Here is a 15,669-nt window from a genome sequence, read left to right on the forward strand (position 1 = left end):
CAACAAATTTCCGTTTAAAAGTTGCCCATAATATTCCAAATATTACTCACTATGTTGTACAGTGTTTAATAAGAAGCAGGGGGCTTTAAAGTGTACTGAGAAGCAGAAACACCTCCTTATCTGTGTGTTGTATGCAACAGTTTTGAATTCTAACTTGAGGGAAAACACCCCAAGTGGATCTGGAAAGCCAGAACTTTGGTCTGCATTGCAGTCAGGAGGCACATGAAGAAGTAGTAATATTTACACAGAATATTATTCAATATCCAGTTATGTAAAGTCTACTAACCAGCTCTCAGATCCTACTCCTATTTCTGAACTGACCTGAACGCCTCCATAGTCTATGCTTAACTGGAGTTTTTTGGCTCCCTTCCTTGGCTCTAGATTTCTAGCCATCCCTAATCTGCTGAGCCCCCTTTTTGCTGGAGCCCTGTTCATGCTGAGTTGTTACCTGAGGAGATCTGGGAAAGATTTCTCAAGTTTGCATTGTAAGTGCTGCTTCTAGATACAGCTTATGTTTGTAAGTGATGCTATCCTCGTGCTATGGCACTACCCGCTGTAGTCCTATGTGTGTCTGTAGAAGGACTTATGCCTTGCAGGAAGCTAAAGGTGCAGAATTAGAACAGTACCCCAAGCAAGAGGTGGACACAAGTGCTGTGTCTTTGATCCTGGAAGAAATATCTTTGACATGCTCAAAACTGTCATGAATTTCCTTCAGAATAAAAGGTAAGTTGAAAACTGAGACACGTAGGAGATGAGTGGCATGCGAGGGTAGGAGTTAGGGATGCCAAAGTCCTGTTTTGGGTCTCGGACTGGAAAGCCATTTTCCTGTATTCTGTTTACAAAACCTGGGAAGCACTGTGGTGCATGAAGCATCAAATCTGCCGAGCTAACTGTTGGAAGGTGTATAGTAGACAAATCTTAAAGTATTCTTGCATGTTCTGTAGGGGTATTAGTGTTGTTTGCAATGAGCTGTTCGTCCAGTCAGCACTGCCATTTTATCTGTTTGTTTTCTTCTGGTAAGTTGCTAAAAGAGGCTCAGAACAAATGGCTGTTGTGCAGGGAGCAACACAATGGATGGGGGAAACAAATCTGTTTAGCCATTCCTGTAAATGCTAATGAGTTCAGCTAGATAATACTTTAGTTTTTAATTCAGAAGTACTGTTATATGCTGGTTCCCTGAGCACTACTTGTACAAATTTTATCTGTCTTGGTAATAAAACAGACAGTAAAACGGGTGTTCTACTTGCTAAATTGCTACAACCGCTGCTGTAACAACTGAACTGCAGCAGGTACAAACTACGGTGCGTGCTGGCATGGCTACCCAAGCTTTATAACTCTCTCAGACACAGAGGCATGGTGCCAGAAAGCCAGTGGTTGCACCTAGTTCTACAGACTGTACATAAAATACCAGATACCCTCTTGTTATCTAAAATGGAAGTACAATAATGTAATTAAAAGGATTATTAAAATTTGGCAGTGAAATCATCCAGGTTGGAAAACCTTTACTCATCCCTCTATGTGCATAATTTTAAATGGAATCTGGATTGTGCCATGCTTCTCATGTGAATCTCAGAAATGTCATCCTCCCCCTTGATTAGCCCTTTGTGCTGCAAAGCCTCAACATTAGACACAAATCAAGGTAAAGAGGACCAGGACACAATACCCTGGTCTGTCTTAATATAGGCAAATTGTTTAAGTCAATGTTCCTGCTAGCTGTGGATATTTTGAAGCTTAATCATCCAGCCAGAGATGTCTACAGTCTTGCTGACAGCAGCAGGGTTGTAGAACAAGCAACACTTGGAGATTCTGTAGTCTTTTTGCCCTCTCTGCAAAGAAAAGAATGAGGTGACTTAAAGGAGCTGACTTTTTTTTTTGGTGAAAGTTTATTCTCTGAAAGATAATGTCTTGGTCATTATAGATCCAGGCTGAAGTTGCCAAATTTTGATTCCAATTTAATTAAATTTTTCTGGAAGGGGAAGATGCGAGGTGAGAGAAATGAGTTTTCACTTGCAGCCGTTCAGCGGTTTCAGCCTTTGGGCGGGAAGGGAAGCCCCAGGCTCTGTTCCTGGCCCAGCCACTAAATCTCTGTTTTTGCTCGGGAGCGATGGGAGGAGGATGCACCTTGGTGGGGCTCTCCCATGAGGTGGGCACGAGGCCTGCTTTGCAGCAGAAAAAGCTGGCAGATGTCATGGCTGGCAGCGTTATGGCAGTGGCTTCAGTAAGGGGCAGCCCTGGCCCTGTGGATTGCTGCTCCTCTGGGCCACTCGAATGCATGGCCACTTGAATATACATCTGCGTGTTTGAACAGAGGGTGACAAGATCCCTCTGCGTGTGGCCAAGTGTGTGCGGGGGCTGGCGGGCAGAGTCAGGCATTTGCAGGGGAGGAGGGCTCAGGGGAGCGAGAAGACAGGAGGCCGTGGTCAGGAGAGGGGTCGTGCCCACCCATGCCAGTCCAAGCAAGTGAGGTGCTTAGTGGAGGGAGAAGTAGCCTCATGTCATCTCCACAGCCGCACTGACCTCCTCTTTTCCCTTCCTGTCTGAACATAACTATCAATTTCTGTTGCGTTATTTCAAGGGCATCCAGTATTCTTCATTTTGAACTGAATGAAAAATTAAATTCAACCCAAATTTTTTTTGTTATTTCAGCAAGAGAGTGGTTTTCTTGTGTTGTATATTTTTGTGGCTTGATATATAGCAATTTCTCCCCTGCTCTCCCTCTTTCACACACTTACTTGATGAACTTGCAAAGTAATTCTCCATACATAAATACGAAGCATCTGCATCTCCACTTGCTTTCAGCTGGAGCGGTCTGCACCTCTGGAGTACTGGTGCGTAGGTGTCCCAGGCTGTAGCGATTCTCAAACGATTAGTGAATGCGTGTCACAGTGAGCCTTCACAGCTGTTCCTCAGTTTCCCTACCTATAAAATGAAGATAAAGTATCATAAAGATGGAAAAGCATTTTTGACAGCTTTGGATAGAAAGCACTAATAAATGGCAGTGTTTCCTACCTTTATTTTTTTCTACTAACTAAATCAGAGGGACTTGTTTTCACACCTATGTAACTTTTTTCCACTTCTCAGCCATCTTAGTCGGAGGCTGGAAGAGGCAGGTATAACATCCTGTTTAAAGTACATTCATAAACATATGAGAAATAATGTTGAAAATGATTAAAATGAAGGACACACATTGTATACCCAACTGCCAGGTCAATGGCATAGCTACTGGAAACTTTAACATAAATATTAATATAGCAGGCACTTTAATTAGCTGTGCCCTTCAATCACTAGTTGTTTGGCCCCTTGGTCTCCATCTTGAGCCTTCATAGAATAGGATGACCCCTGCTTGTCAAGTCAGATTTCATTCAATTTATCTAATTACTTTTGGGACCATTTTAATACACGCTCCACAGAGTGCTAAGATTGCTCAGCTCTGGCTCCATTCCTAGACTCAAATCTGTAATACAGGATGCAAAATGCACATCAGAACTTCATCTTAACATATGCACAGCCCACTTTAAGCTGTAGCTCTTATTAGTGATTCCTCGCTTCCAGTCAATGAAAATATCTGGGAGCAACTGGGCTTCATTTTTCTCCTGTTAATGCTTTGCCTTTTTATTTGTCTCGCTCACTCCAAGGCTGCTTTTGCTCCAGAGTTAATGGAAGGAGAACTGAAAAAACTGTCTGAGAGTGTATCACTGAAGTGTAACCTTTAGGGAGGTGCTGGTACTGGTGCAAAACCACTTTTGTACATCTGATCTTGCCACATGGTACTGACGGGTAAGCTGCAGTCACAGTCCCATTGACGGTCTTTTCCAGCTTGTGGATGCCTCACTGTTCTCTAGTAGCAGTGCACATTTCCACTTAAAAGACAATAAGGTTGTTTTTCTTACCTATCGTGCAAATTCCTTAGTAGTCCACAGACCTCAAGCTCTCTGTAAATTGCATATTAAGAGTCTGATCTCCTACAAAATTAAATGCTAGGACCTTACGAAACTTTCAGATTTAAGATGCCATTCTCTGATTTAATCTTGCATGAAAACTCATCGGTGTAATACGCTGAGTTGTAACGGTACATCCAAACACACTTGACTTTAATATGGTTGACAGACCCACCTTTGCCTGTTTTCTAATCTTCCTCCTCAAACAAGGTTCGAGCTGTTTTTAAGACAGGCCTAGTGTGACCAAAGTAGTGGTGGGAGGTGAAAGGGAGAGGTGAAGATAGTGTGGAAGGGTAAATGAGTCAGACTCACCACAAGAGTTAAAAAAAAATAAACCTTGAGAGCAAAGGGTGATGCCTTGTGATATGCAACTTTTCTTTTTTAATCCAAAAGCTCTTGCTTCTAAAAATACCTAGTATTGGAAGGAGAACAATTTGCTTGGGTATGAGGGGAAGCAGGCCAGCTGCTTAACAGGACATGGCAATTCTAAACAGTCCTAATCAGCAGGGGAAGCAGAACGTGCTACTCAGCCGAAGTTCAAGGGCAATTTAGAGAGGCAGAAAATAATATCTATTACTCTAAACAGAACACGGCTAAATTATAAGGGATTATACCTTGAGTGTGTGAAAAAAAAAAAAAAACCAAAACAACACGGTTACTGCAAACTGGCTGTAAGTTGTTGGAAGTTTATAGCTTTTGTTCTGGATCTTTTTGTTTCATTTAACATTTTAAATGATTCCTGTGAAATTTGAGGCTTTCAGCTGCAACGGGTGAAGCCTTTGGGCTTGCTTGGACCAATGAAATAACCAAAGCCACTTCCTGCAGAGGCTTCTGCAACCTATTATAGGCCTGTGTAATTAGTGAGATTGGATGTCTTCACATCTCTGGGTATTATGATTGCAGTCCTATTATTTACAGTAATTAAGAGGAAACAGCAATGTTTTAATATATTTATTGCTCCCTTCCTCTCCAAAAAGTTTTGCTTTTTTGCCTCCTTCCCCCTCTTCTCCCAGTCCCCCACCTCAGTTACACACACGCACACACACGCATGCACACAGTATAACCCCAAATCTCTGCACTTACTTTCTTAACAGGATATATGTTTGGGAAGTGGTTGAACATGCAGAAACTGAAATTGAAATCATACAAATTCCTGCAAGTGAGGCACAGGCATCTGCAAAACGTATGAACTGTGATCTGAGAAACCTCTGGCAACAAAGCCAGTGCACATCTCTTAAACATTGTATTACTTCTGGTTTCTTTTGATACCTTATATTACCTTAATGCTTTTTTTAATGCATTAGTGGAGTAGAAGAAACTGAGAGTGACATCAAGGGAGGTGTCTATAAACAGTCTTCAAGAGTCTTTTCAATTCCTAGTTATACAGGATGCGTTTCTGCTGTGATGCTGCTCTTTTTTTATATCATGATATTTAGGTTGGTTTCATAAGTATGAGTAGTTTTATATGCATTTACTGAATACAGTGCACAGAGCATACCTGAATGAATTTATTAAGACATGTCAGCTTTTGCTGAAGTAGTTCTGATATTACATTCTGCATCCAGACATTCCCACAGGTCTTTCTAAGGGCAAAAAGGGGGGAAAAAAGGCATTACTATGTGGTCCCTATAGAGAAATTATTGGATAGATGGATCATCTTTTCTTCAGCTGAAATTTCTTGAGATATTTAAGAACTGAGTAAAGTTGGTCAAATGTTCCTTTATATGAAAAGAAAGAATGGTTTCCTAAAGGTCTGGTTAAAAAAAAAAATAAAAATCAAGATCATGGAAGATCATGGAACAGACCCTCATGGAAGCAATATTAAGGCACATGCAAGACAAGGAGGGGATCCAAGTAAGCCAGCATGGATTCACTAAGGGCAAATCATGCCTGACCAATCTGATGGCCTTCTATGATGGAGTGACTGCAGCAGTCAATAAGGGAAGACCGATCGATGTCATCTACCTAGACTTCTGTAAAGCCTTTGACACAGTCCCACACGACATCCTTATTTCTAAATTAGAGAGATATGGATTTGAAGGGTGGACTGTTTGATGGATAAGAAATTGGCTGGATGGATGCATCGAGAGAGTTGCGGTCAATGGCTCTATGTCCAGGTGGAGACCGGTGACGAGTGGTGTCCCTCAGGGCTCTGTCTTGGGACCAGTGCTTTTCAATATCTTTAACAATGACATAGACAGTAGGATAGAGTGCACCCTCAGCAAGTTTGCAGATCACACAAAGCTGAGTGGTGCAGTTGACACACCTGAAGGATGGGATTCCATCCAGGGGGACCTGGACAAGCTTGAGAAGTGGGCCCATGTGAACCGAATGAGGTTCAACAAGTCCAAGTGTAAGGTCCTGCACCTGGGTCGAGCCAATCCCAGACATGAGTACAGACTGGGAGAAGAACTCATGGAGAGCAGCCACGCAGAGAAGGACTTGGGAGTCCTGGTGGACAAAAAGCTGGATATGAGCCAGCAATGTGCACTAGCAGCCCAGAAAGCCAACCATATCCTGGGCTGCATCAGAAGAGGCATGGCTGGCAGGCTGAGGGAGGTGATTCTGCCCCTCTACTCTGCCCTCGTGAGACCCCACCTAGAGTACTGCATCCAGCTCTGGAGCCCTCAGCACAAGAAAGATGTGGACCTTTTAGAACGGATCCAGAGGAGGGCCACAAAGATGATCAGAGGGCTGGAGCATCTCTGCTATGAAGACAGGCTGAGAGAGTTGGGGTTGTTCAGCCTGGAGAAGAGAAGGCTCTGGGGAGACCTTACAGCGCCCTTCCAATACTTAAAGGGGGCTTATATAAAAGAGGCAGAGAGACTCTTTATAGGGGCAGATAGCAATAGGACAGGGGACAATGGTTTGAAACTGAAAGAGGGGAGATTTAGATTAGATGTTAGGAAAAAATTCTTTACTCAGACAATGGTGAGGCACTGGAACAGGTTGCCCAGAGAGGTTGTGACGGCCCGTCACTGGCAGTGTTCAAGGCCAGGTTGGACAGGGCCCTGAGGAACCTGGTCTAGTGGGTGGCGTCCCTGCCCATGGCAGGGGGATTGGAGTTAGATAATCTTTAAGGTCCCTTCCAGCCCAGGCCATTCTATGGAGAAAAGAGAAGAAAAAAAAAAAAAAAAAAAAAAAAAAAATCTGTTTTCTATGGAAAAGTGTTGGCTTTTTTAAAATTCAACAAACTGAGAGCTGCTTTTTTTTTCTCCAAAAAAACTAGAGATATTGCTGTGTTGTCTTATGAGGTACCTGAACTTCTGTGTTGTCCTCCTCTGTAAGTCAGTGTCTCCTCTCGTCTGCAGCTCTTGATGTACTGTGGTGTGAGAGTCTCCAAGTGGAAAGTGCTGTCAGCTCAGGTGACAGGGAAGGCCACAGAAAACAGACTTGTCAGGGACTCCAGTACATGAAAGATGAAGGGGACAAAGAAGTATTTGAATTGATCACTGAGGCAATGTTTCCACACCACCTTTAAGTTTGCAAGTGTTAATTTTCAGCCTAGCACTGAGAATATTTTCTGAAAGATGGAAATTGAATGTCCAAATGCCCAATGGTAGACTCATTTATGCTACTACCAGAGCTGTGGTGAAACCTTTGGACCTTACTGAGAGCAGGTTTGGTAGGGTCTGATTCAGTTTATTTAGCAGGAGCTAGATCAGGCCCTTAATTAAAAGCTTTGAGCCTTTTCAGTGCTAAAGAGACCAGTTGCCTGTAAAGAACTTGCAATTACGTCATGAATGCATCCCGCACAAAGGCGAGCTTTGCCTTTACTTCAAAGCTGCAAGTGAAACCATCAAATTCCAGGCACAGAAAGTTTCAAAATTATCCATCCTCCTTTGCCATTTTATGGAGTGCTGCTAATACGATGGAATGGGCATGGGGAGACTTCCCTGTGCCAACTTGAACACAAAGGTTTTGGCTGCCTTTCAGGCTGAAAATAGTAGGTGCTTACATTTTTAATCACAGAATGAGCAAGAGCTCACGTACACACATATACACATGCACACAACACGCGCACTCTGACGTGTGAATGCGGGTCTGGAGGTTTGTTGTTGACAGGAGGAACGCATTCAACAGTGGCTGTCTGATTAAACAAAAGTAGGCTACAGCATGGCAAACAAATTGTGCTCTGAGTTTCTGATCTATCAGCAGCCTTGCCAAAATGCCAGCTAGCTGAAAAGGAGATTTCATTGTTTCTAATGAAACATGCTGTGCTTGCTTGTCTGTTGCGTGCTTTAGGAAGCAAATGCAACTGGACCCCTTTCATTTGCACTGTTCCCTCTGCACTGCCGCCGCCTCCTCACACGTTAAACAACTGCATTAGACGCTTTCCCAGCAGCTTTATGTATAGTTTAGTCTTTAAGTGTGGGGAAGTAACTGTTCTGTCCTACAGATAAGATGTGCTGATTTCTGTACAATTTGTGGTTACAGAAATGCTAATTTCTTGAGAAGGGAGAAATCTAAAAAGCAGCAGTGTCCTCCTAAGTAGCCTGCATTATTATCTTAAAAACAATTCCTTGCACATACAGACATAAATCTATGTGTATGGGCTTAATGTCTTAAGATTCCTGAATAGTATAGGATGAGTACAGCAGATTATTGTTGGAATTTTTTTGTTGCCTAAATGCAAATGAGATAGTGGAGCTTTATGCTACCATAATGTACAGCTCCCTGCAAAGAGACCTGTTGTAGACCAAGACTGTTATATAGTAGATGAGAATCTTGTTAATTGAAGTGATTCTTACTTAACTGTGGAGTGTATCAGATACCATAGAAAAAGAATGATCAGATCTCGCTGTGGCCTCCAAGCTCAGATGACTCATTTCCAAACCCTGGAGATTCTAGATGGGAAGCAGACATGGAGCAAGTATGCATGAACGGTAGATGATACCAGAAGATCTTGCAAGCAGAGTGTGTCCCTGTATGCGCTGAACAACTGACATTTGGGGGGGGGAGGGGGAGTGGTCAACAGTGCCTAGAGAAGGGTAGCAAGAATTTTCAGAGGTTTAGAAACCACAGTCTGTGAGGAAAGACTGGAAGAACTGAGGCTGTCTAATCTAGAGAAACAAGTAACAGCCTTCAGGTTGGTTTAACACGGTTCAAGCGCAGAGGGGAAGGATCAGCACGTGTCCGTGTCTGCTGCAGCAGTGTGGCTAAAGAACAGCAGGGGGTTCTTGTACTAGACATTAAAGCTATTTTTCAAGCTATGAGATAGTCAAGTATTGGAATGGATTCTGTACAGTCCCTGTCACTGGAGGTTTTACGAACAGCTTTAGAGTCCCATAGAGAAATGGACCGATCATGCTGGAACGGAGGAAAGGGTATGGACTAAGTGTCCTCTTAAGAAGCTCCTGGTTGGGAATGGGACTGTGACTTATACCTGGTGTTCATGTGATTGCCACAGCTGTTGCTACCACAGCAAAAGGATCAGAGCCAATTCGCTTGCCCAGTTGTACTATAGATGTGTTTCCAAGTCAAAGAGCATCTTTAACACTTTCCTTCAGCAGAATAACAACTGCTGCTCAAAGTGACAGCCTGTGGCAGATGGTTGGTTTCTAGAGGTGACTGCAGCAAAGATCAATCTCTGTCTTTACTGGAGGGGCTTTAAGAATTGCAAACAAATCAATTGCTAGCAAATGTTAGTGACATGGAAAATGTACATATTCAGGGGTCACCTTTTAAAATTGCTTTCCTCTAGCAGGTGGACATCTTTTTAAGAAACCTTCTGGTGCCTAGCTAAATTCACAACGACAGCAAAATACAGCACTTCTCTAGCTATTTGCTTGTGTGGCTGATTCTGACTGAATCAGCTGATGCTGTTGAAGACACTTCCTGTGGTTTGTTATGTGACCAGGTAGACCTTATCAGGATATTTTCAAAGCACTGTGCTATTTTGTTAAATGCAGTATATTCTTCAGAAGTGTATTAGTTTTAGTAAGGCTGGAGAGATGAAAACTTTGACTTTTTTTCTAGTGTTTTACAGTTGACTAATGAAGTCACTGGCCTGAGATGTGAAAGACCATTTATTGGGAATGAGCTGCTGAGAGACATGAACTTGGCTCAGCAACCTTACAGGTCAGTCCCCTAAGCAAATATCTTCCTCTGGGTTTTCCTCTGGGTAAAAAAAGGACATCAAAATCCTTTCTGTTTCTGCAAACGAATGTCAGGTTTTATTTTTTGCCATTGAGGAGGGGGGAAAAAAAATCTTGAAAATCACTGCAAAAGAGAGGGACACTTTCTGCTTAGCAATTTGTGAGGCTTGTACCTGAGGCGCTTGCTACTTTCCCATGATGCTGTATTGCATTGTTCCCTGTGCTTTGTTAGTGTGTTTCCTTGTCCTTTCCCTTCACTCAGGTCTGGACTGAGATGGTGTTTTAACCTTTGGGGTTGTGCAAGGCATATAAAGTTACTGTTACTTTTTTCACAGTTTGCAAGTCAGACTCTCCTGGCTGATAAGTAATGTAAATTAGCACTTCCCTGTAAAGAGAAGCTGATCTCCTTTTATTCATATTAGACTGTTGGCCCATCTTAAACTCAGATCTCAACCCTCTTCTAGACTCTTCCATTTCTACCCTCTAGCCCCTGCTTTTCTATTCCTGTTCTTGGATTATAAACTCTTTAGGGTTCTCTTGTTTATGCAGTAGGTGTGGTGGCCCACTGTTTTCCCATGTGATTGTATCAGCTTCCACATTGCAACTTGTCTCAAAGCTTGTGGGGATGGGAAAAGGACAGGGTTCCTTGTCCGCCCTCACCTCCCATCCCGCATGTGACTTATGGAGCAGACTGTTGGAGTACCAGTTTCTAATGCTCCTGTGGCTGGACTGAATTGTAGTCTGGACTCATGTTTAATTAGGATACACATTTGAATACATTTTCTTCTTCTGTCTTTATCTAAGAGATATTTGGTGGCTGTATGGCTGGGATGTCACTGTGGCACCTGCTACAGCTCAACAGTATACCTGAAACTGGAGGTGAGAAGGAGTAACAACCGTGCCACACTTGGGCGTGAAGGGCTTTCTGAACTCCTTCCTAAGCGAGAGTTGAAAGCCCTACCCTTCTGCCTATATCAAGCAGAAGCATATCTGCTTCTTACCTTTATTCCCTGCTGACTTTGTTTCTAAGCTGTGTCTGTTTTGGAAAACAGAAACCTCTTTGAAATGTAGAATGTTCAGGCATTATATATATATATATATTTTTTTTTTCTGTGTGTGTGTGTGTAAAACTATTCAACAGTGTTGTAACTTGGGATCCTGAGTGATATTCCTTCATTTATGGGTCTAGAGAGCTGGTGTTCCACACTGTGTTGTAGTGTACTGTCACAGGAAGGGTTTTATTACTTATTGAATTTCTTACTTACTGAATAAACATTAAAATCCAACAAAGGAAGTATTACTGTAGAGATAGGCAAGTGATGTTCACAATAAATGTATTGCCTGCAGGTCACCATTCAGGTCACCATTTTAATGTTAGTTTTTTCCTGACTTTAGGAATAAAAGATTATTTCAAGAAGCTTTTAAATTCATTTTCTTCATTTCTTTCTCTTACCACGTAGGAGTAGTCTACACACAAGCTGATACCAAGAGCATTAAAAGTATTTTGGTGTTAAGTCTGCTTATAGATTGGTCTTTCCTCTTAGCTTTGAAGTCTTGCCTGTACAAAGAAAATTACTGCTGATGGCCTCTGAGCAATGTATGCAGTTGAGCTGATAATGAACATAACTTGTCTGCAAGTGTCAACCAGGATAAACCATCTTCTACTCCTTACAGGAACTGTGGCTGAAATACAGTTAAAACCAGAGATTTCTTAGTACAGACTTTACAAGCTTTGTTTTCTAACTGCAGACATTTGAGGATGGTCTGCTTTTCCCATGAGTGCTTGCCTTCTACTTCCTCTCATGCCGTTCGGGAAGTGTAACGGTCTCTGAAGCCCTTGGGTCCTTCCAGTGCTGCAAACACCACTGCGCAGGCTGGGGCAGGAGGTGATGTTCCTGGCTCCGCAGGGAGACATCCCACAGCTGATAAGAACCATGTCCTCTTGAGACTGCACATGCATTGCTCAGGTGATCCATTTTCTAAGGTTGCTCTGGCAGCCCAGGTATGCATCAACAAAAAAATATGGTTCTTTCTCGTTATACATATTTGGTTGCCTTGGTAACCAGAGAATAATTCATCTGAAATGCAACTGGATAGGGTAATTGATATATTTTGAGGAATGCCTACAGGCAATAATAGGGATTTGTCTGCCACCAACTGTTCCAGGCTTCAGAAAAAATAAGGTTAGGCTCTGAAACAGGAACAAGTGTGTTTTCTACAAGTCTGAATGTAAAGGTAATGCTGTCCTTCCTTGTGCCTGTGAGGGATCCTTGATGGACATCTCTGCAACTTCAGTACAGATCAAACCGCATCTATGATTTCTTTTGAATATTTATTTTAGACAATCCAAAGAGTTTAGAAAACCTCTAAAGTAATGAGTTCCCACTGTTGTTTTGTTTCTTTGTTCTATGAATGAAATGCCTTGCAGCAGTCTTGGAGGCTTCTGTACAGGAAATTTGCATTGACGCTGATGACCCATTATTATAGATACTAATGACTGACTATCAGGCATTAGGGCCCCTGGTTGATAAGCTGGCTCACTGTACTCCAGTCTCCACGGAGGATTTATGAATCTTGATCATCTAGTACCTGACATTTACTTAAATCACCTCATGTTTTCAACACCTCATTAGCTTTCCTCCAACCCCTGTGCAGGACACAGTGTAAGACCTACTTCCCAGTGAACGAGCGGTTAAAATCTGATCTGCTTTCATCTCCTTCTGTGCAGAGGCTGACAGGAAGGGGTGTAAGAATGGCATGGGAAAACAGATGGGGAGAGTGCCTGTGGGAAGATTGAACAGATGACCCTGGGGTCCTGAGACTCGCTGGGTACATACTGGAGCACAGCTCTATCTGACTTCATAGCTAGCTAATTTTCTTCGTGTAATGCTAACCTCTCGAGAGCAATGTTTTTCCTACTAAGCTGTTCTCCAAGTGGACTTTGTTCTCTCACCTGACTCAGAGTCTGTCCCTCCGTGACTGGTGTGAGACCTCTTGCTGGACAGCATCGGAATGGCTTATGGCTTCTCCCAGTAGTTTCTTCCGTTACCAAACAAGAAATAAAGCTGGCATCTAACTTAAACAAGGAATGTTCAGTCTGGTTTTGTCTGTTTATGTGACTTCATCAGAAGCTTGACAGTTTAATAACATTTCTGGGATATAATGTCAATTATTCCTGATATTTCATTAATTTCACCTTCTTCATTCTTGCTACAAAATCTGATACCAAGAAAATTCTCCATTCATTTTAAACTAGCTCTGAATCAGGTAGAGCTCAGAAAGATATCTGTATTCCTGGAGAGGGAAACTATAACTTCTCAGAGTTTCCCAGGAATATAAATTCCAGTGGTGATAGATCACAAGGTCAATGTGATTAGAAAAAGAAAATATTTACTTTATTATAGCAAGGCACCAAATGGTGTCTGCTTTCACCTTGAGGACCCTAGAAGGAAAATGTTTCCAGAAAAAGGAAAGTTGGAGCCCTAATGAAAGCAGAAATATTTTTCATTCCCTCAAGACACTGTTTATTGTGTTAGTATACGATCCATCAACAGCAGTAAATAGACTCCATAAATAAGGTAGTCGTCTAACACACTTGGAGATTCTGTGCTAAGGGAAATATGATTCTCTTTCTAGCACAAGACAAGATCTTTCTTTAGTCACAGAGGAGGACAGACAGAATGGATAATGTCTGTTCTTGAATCCTTATAATAAAATTTGCAACTGGTCAGCCATTGAAAATCCTTCTAAATTTATCTGTGCAGGGCTACAAACTACATGAGCCTGAAAACTCATGACTTGTAGAATTCACAAGTAACCTTTCAAGCCATGCCAATAGGTTATATTCATTCCTTTACCAGGGAAAATGTTCAGTTCACTCTGGTTGAGCAATTACGAGTTTATCAGTAAACAATAGTAATAAAAAAAGTATCTCAGTTGAGGAATTCTAATACCAGAAAAATCTACCAGAGTAGTACAGAGGTAATAAAAATGCATAAATAATCTAACCAGTCTGAAACCAGAAAGGCTTATTGGGCAGATTAATTTTTTTAATTTGCTTATTTTTGTTCACGTTTTCCCTTTCCCATCAGTCAGCCAGCTTTCAATAAAGAGAGGAATAAGAGAGAAGTGGAAGAGGAGCTAATAATAATAGTAAAAAATCAGGGATGGATCTAGGCACTATTAAAATAATCAAAGAGAAGGTAACGCAGTGATTGCATATATTGCTAGGAAACGATGTCTGGAGCTTTTTAACCTTGCTGACACAAGTAACACAATCCAGTGGCTGGAAGTTGAAGTTAAACAGATTCAGCCTTTAAATTAGATGTACTGCTTTAGCTGGGAAGGTAACAAAATAGTTGAACTGCTGTCCAAAGGAAGTCTGGAGTCACCAGACCTTACTATTTTTAAAATGGACTACACAGGCTTTGATTCAGGTTCTGGCAGACATCCTACAGCCTCTCTACATGCATGTGAGCTGAATATCTGCATAGGCAAAGTTGTCCACTCTGGCCTGAGTCTCTGAAGTTGTGTCTCTGGCAGTCTGAGAAGGAGATGAGGGGGAAGAACTGTCCGCACTTTTCTCGACATCCTTCAACGCTGCTAGCTTTACAGTACAACTATAATCAAATCTCATCATTCAGACATCGCCTGCCTAGGTCTGGCGAAAGGGAAAGGAGATCGGCTTGCTCTTGCTCTTCCTCCTCATGTGCAGTTGGCTTGGATGTACTCTGGGCTGAAGTTTGTTTCTTTGTTTGAATTATTAGAGATTGCCTGGACTGTTGCGAGCAGTAATGCAGCAGATGGTGGCAGTGGGGCCTCGCAGCTGCCTGCCTTGTCTTGTTCACACATTCAGGGTCATGCTGAGTGTCAAACTTAGGGAATTTTTCCACAAGCTGGATTATCTGTGGCTTTGGATTTTTTCCCTATTCTGCTACATGTTGGATGATTTACCTGTTGGATCATTGACTACATGTTACCTAAGAAATTCCTTGCAGGCTGACACATGTTTTTTGGAGCCAGGTTTGTTTTTTTTCCTTTACCTGTAGCACGCAAGAGCTAAGCTGAAGAAGAGTAAAATGATTAGGTTTAACTAAGGTTTTGGGGTTTAGTACAGGTTACATGTGTGAAACGTTAAGCTGCGTGGGGGACAAGAGGCCAGATTAGACAGTCTAACTGTTCTCTACAGACTTAGACTTCAGCAAGCTGTAAATGCTCTGTACGATATGCTTGTCTGAGCTGGGGTGCCAGGCAGGCAGGCGGCCAGGCATTGCAGTCCATACAGCTCTTCTCTATCTGACAGAGAAATCTCCTCTACAAATGGGGTTTGCTCTGCTTTGAGCTGCTGTAACTGCTACAGATAAGTCACTCACAGGGATGTGACCTTCATTTATTCCTGTTGATTTTTCCCTTGAGTTAAAATAAATAAAAGTGGCTGCCTCTTACTGCTGTTGAACAGCTCCCTCCTGGAGAAAGCCGAGAGATTGGGAGGAGCAATTTTTCTAACAACTCTAGATGTTTTCCAGAAGATGAGGTGATTTGGGAAGAGGGAAACTGAGTGCTGGAGCTAGTGTATGTGACGACAAAAAGGAACAGAAAAGAGAGGAAAGCTTGCCATTACTCTTTCAGGCCCA

The sequence above is a fragment of the Platalea leucorodia genome (genome assembly GCF_965183815.1).
Source record: "Platalea leucorodia genome assembly, chromosome: 7".
NCBI lineage: Eukaryota > Metazoa > Chordata > Aves > Pelecaniformes > Threskiornithidae > Platalea > Platalea leucorodia.